The sequence below is a fragment of the Myotis davidii genome, unplaced genomic scaffold, assembly GCF_000327345.1.
Source record: "Myotis davidii unplaced genomic scaffold, ASM32734v1 scaffold1453, whole genome shotgun sequence".
Taxonomy (NCBI): Eukaryota; Metazoa; Chordata; class Mammalia; order Chiroptera; family Vespertilionidae; genus Myotis; species Myotis davidii.
Genome location: NW_006284441.1, coordinates 189,546 through 193,559, shown reverse-complemented (window position 1 = coordinate 193,559; position 4,014 = coordinate 189,546). Strand labels below are relative to the sequence as shown.

The window sequence follows — 4,014 nt, the reverse complement described above, 5'->3', positions numbered from 1 at the left end:
TCTGTGCACGGGGTGTGGTGGATGCGGAGCCCAGTGCCGTCCAAGTTCCACTTTGAGCTCCTCCCAGACAGGCCTGAGCTCCGTCCGGGCTGTGTCCACGCCGCCGGGCCGGCGCAGCATTCGGTCCCAGCCCGAGGCCCTGCCTTTCTCGAGAGAAGCATGGCGTCCCCGGTCCGGGTCCTCGCTGCCTCTCGCTCGGAGACCCGCCCTCCCGAGTGGCTCCCGTGTTTTCTCTCCTGTTTTAGCTTCTCTTCTGCGTTTGTCCTGTTCCCAGCTCGCTCACTGCTCCTCTGGGAATTCCATAGTCAACGCCCAAGCGCGGTGTTGCTTTTGCGTGCGCTGCGGTGGCTGTGATGTGTTCCCGCGGCTCCGCTGGTGATGGGACAGCACCGTGGGCTTCAGAGGGTTTGTCCTCTGCGGGCTGGACTCTCCTCCTCGTTTGTTTGTTTGTTGTGACCTGTGGTTTCCTTTGCAGCCTCTCCTCGCGCAGCAGGCGGTCTGGGCGGTCACTCCCCTCCCCATTCAGCGGCAGGGTCAGGAACAGGGCCGCAGCCGCCGGGGAGCTGGCGGAGCTGTGCACGCTGCCCGCTCAAGCTCCGTGCAAATGGGCGAGCCGCCCGCCTTCGAGGGGCCGGTGCCAGGCCTGGACTCCTGAGCTTCTGCTTCCGATTCTGATTCCTGCCCCGCGGTCACCTGCCACCTGGAGGTGAGGCTCAGGGGGGGAGCGGCCTGGCCCCCATGGGCTCGCCTGACGGGGCAGCTTCAACCTCCTCTCGGGAGGCGGTGGCCCGAGGGACAGCTGTCCACCACCTGGGCCTGCCTCCTGGAACCCCCCTGGGAACCTGGCTTAGCTAGTTTCTTGTTCGTGTGTTTGTTTTTAATCCTCACCCGAGGGTATTTTTCCATTGATTTTTAGAGGGAGTGGGAGAGAGAGGGAAAGACAGAGAGAAGCATCCACGTGAGAGACACACCGATGGGTTGCCTCCTGTGGGCGCCCCTGCCAGGGCCCCGGCTGGGGAGGAGCCTGCAACTGAAGTACGTGCACGTGACCGGAATTGAACCCGGGACCCTTTGTTCCGCAGGCCGACGCTCTACCCCCTGAGCCGAACAGGCCAGGGCTGCTTAGCTGGTCTTGCCAGCAGCCCCCACGTGGCCCCAGCCAGACCTGAGTCTTCAGGTGGCCCAGCCTGCCTCCCGCTTTCCCAGCTGAGGCCCAGACCCCCATGAATGTGCAGCTCAGGGGCTGGTGGCTTCCCCACGTCCTCCTGGTGGTCCGGCCCTGACCACTCTCCCCGGTGGCTGCACGGCCTGGCTGCCCTGTAACCCTGCACAGTGGCGGGTCCTCTGTTAGGGACCCCCCGGGAGGAGGTGGCTCCGGCCTTATCTCGCTGCCTCCCCCACCCCAGAAGCCACCCTCTTAGCCCTTGACCTGGCACCAGTGACCCCTGCTCCAGCCGCCCTCCATCCATCGCCGGAGAACCCCGGAACCCAGCCTGCAGGCCCCCCGCCCCGGCCCCTGATGCACTCACCTGCCTGTCTCCCCCAGTTCAAGCTCAGAGGCTTCACTGGGTATACAGCAGGCGCCCACTAATGGATGCCCCCAGGCACACCCTCCCCAGGTGGCTCCGGAGGTCGGGAATCACGGCCGTCGGGAGCCCCGACTCACCGGCAGCAGGAAGGGGCCGCTGGAACCTGCCTCACGGCCGCTCTGCTCCCCAGTCGTGAGTGACGGTGGGGGTTTATTGCTCTTTTTCTCAAGTTTCACCCCTCCCCCGAGCCCGCCGCCAGCTTCCCTTGCACAGAAGAGCCACCTCTCAGAGGGAACACTCCCCCGGGGCCTTCGCAACACCACAGGCAGGACAGGGGCTAATGCCTCCCACATGTCAGCTGGTTCTAGTTTCTCAGACGCAAGCGAGGCTCCGTGGGCCCGGCCCTCTGGGCTCAGGCTCCCTCCGACCCGCAGGCCGAGCCCGGGGCCCGGGACAGGCAGGGCCACAGGGATGGTGTTGGAGAGGAGGAATCGAGGTCTCTGGGGCAGTGATGTGGGGGCGATCTCAGCAGGGGTGGTGCTGATTGAGGAGCTGGGAGGAGGAGGCTCGATGCCGGGGCTCCGGGGGGTCCCTGGGTCCCTGGGCCTCTGCTGCTCAGCCCACAGGGTCCCTGAGGGTCAGCGACGGACTCAGGGGTTCCACCCGGGCCCCTTCCCTCCAGGTCCTGAGGCCTGCGGCGGCCCTCACTCCCCGGGGACCTGCCCAGCTCCAGGACCCCATCTGCCCGGCCGGCCCGGGAACTGGGGGCTCTGGTTTCCATGATGTGAGGGGTGGGGGTGATCTCCCCATATTCCCAGCCACCGAGGAGCAAAAGCCACCACAGTCGGCCGGAATGTCCGCTGGCAGAACCCCCGGGACTTTCGAAATCAAGGGCAGGTCCGTGGGCCCCGGCCCAGCGGGGTGTGTGTGTGTGTGTGTGTGTGTGTCACCGCGTGGTTTCGGGATTCTGAGGTCGTCGTGGGGACACACCCTGGCGGGCTGTCCCGTCCCCACCCAGGCCCGACAGCCACTGTCTCCCCTCCCCCTCTGCTCACCCTCTGCCAGACGCTGTCTCTAAATGGGGGACCGTCCCCAGTCGGGCTGCTGCCACGAGGGGTTCAGATGCCAGACTTGGGAGGAAGGGGACACAGCGATGATCGGGGAGCAGTTGGGGGGTTCCCTCACCTTGGAGCTGAGGGGAGTCTGGAGGAGAAGGGGCCCCGAGGGAGGGGCACCCAAGTAGAGGCTGGTGGCTATGCGGACCCCCGCATGGCGCCCGACCCTCTCTGACCCTCGCCCTGGGCAGGGCTGGCCGTGGGCAGGACCTGAGGGTGATGGCCCAGCAGAGGGGCTGGGGGGCACCTGCTCCTGAGGAGGCCGGCCAGGGCTGCATGTGCTCGGGGCGCCCCAGACCAGGGCCTGGAATGTGGGGCAACCGACTCCACATTCCGGCTGCCCTCCTGCCGGGCTGCCCCACCCTGACCTCACCGGGCTCCCTCTGGTGAAGCTCCCATTTAGGGACGGACAGGAGGCCTGGGTCTGACCTTAGGGGGGAGGGCCAGGCGTGGGGGACAGAGATTCTACTTGTAATGTCATTACCTTAAACACTGAGGTTGAACGCCAACCTGTGAACCAGGAGGTCACGGTTGGGTTCCCGGTCAGGGCACAGGCCCGGGTTGCGGGCTCCATCCCCGGTGGGGGGTGTGCAGGAGGCAGCCGATCCATGGTTCTCTCTCACCAATGATGTTTCTGTCTCTCTCCCCTTCTCGCTTCCTGTCTCTGAAATCTATAAAAATATGAACAAAACAAAGAAAAAGCCCAGGACTCAGGCAAGCCACCCCATCCCCCGCACAGCTGTGGGATTCCCCACGGATTCCGGGTCCTCTGAGGCCGCGATTCACGGCTGCTCGGCGGCTTCCGCCCCCTCTCCCCACCCACCCCACCTTGGGGTCAGGAGTCCAGCCGGGACCAGGGACAGAGGGAAGTGTGGGATGCAGACACGTTGCTTGTCCAGCTGCCTCCGGTGGCACCTGACGCTTCCTGCTTCCCCGGGTGTGGCCCTGGGGTTGGGAAGCCAACACTGGATTATGGGGAGTGAGGGCACAGGCCAGACCCCTGAGGGGGGCCGTGCCACCGCCCAGGGTCAGGCCGCGGCGAGGCTCCGGGGGAGTCAGAGGTCCAGGACTCACCCCGCACAGTGCACAGCGTGGCTTCACCGTCGGGGCTGAGGGGCTCTGGGCCCCCCAAACTGTCCCCGCATGTTCCTGTTCAGAGCCAGCGCCCCGCCCGCGGGGAAGGCGGGAGGGAGCCCCCCGTGTGACGGCCGGGGCCGGAGAAGGGGACCGGCTCTGAGGGGCACGGGGACCCTGTCCTGGCTGCAGGCTCACCTCTCAGCTGTGAGGGCTGCTCCCTGTTGTGTGTTTGCCTCCTGGAGGCGCCATCTCAGACACTGGGCTTGTCCCACGGCCTGCGGTCCCCAGACCAG

General features: G+C 66.2%; 1 protein-coding gene across 1 annotated transcript in view; it reads right to left on the bottom strand.

Annotated features, from left to right (window-relative positions):
• The window catches only part of DPEP1 (dipeptidase 1 (renal)), a 10,264-nt gene extending 8,525 nt beyond the window's left edge, over positions 1–1,739 (bottom strand). Inside the window, exon 1 of the mRNA XM_015572018.1 lies at positions 1,667–1,739. The gene's annotated coding sequence lies outside the window, so the exon portion shown is untranslated. The remainder of the gene's footprint in view (positions 1–1,666) is intronic.
• Positions 1,740–4,014: the final 2,275 nt, after the last annotated feature.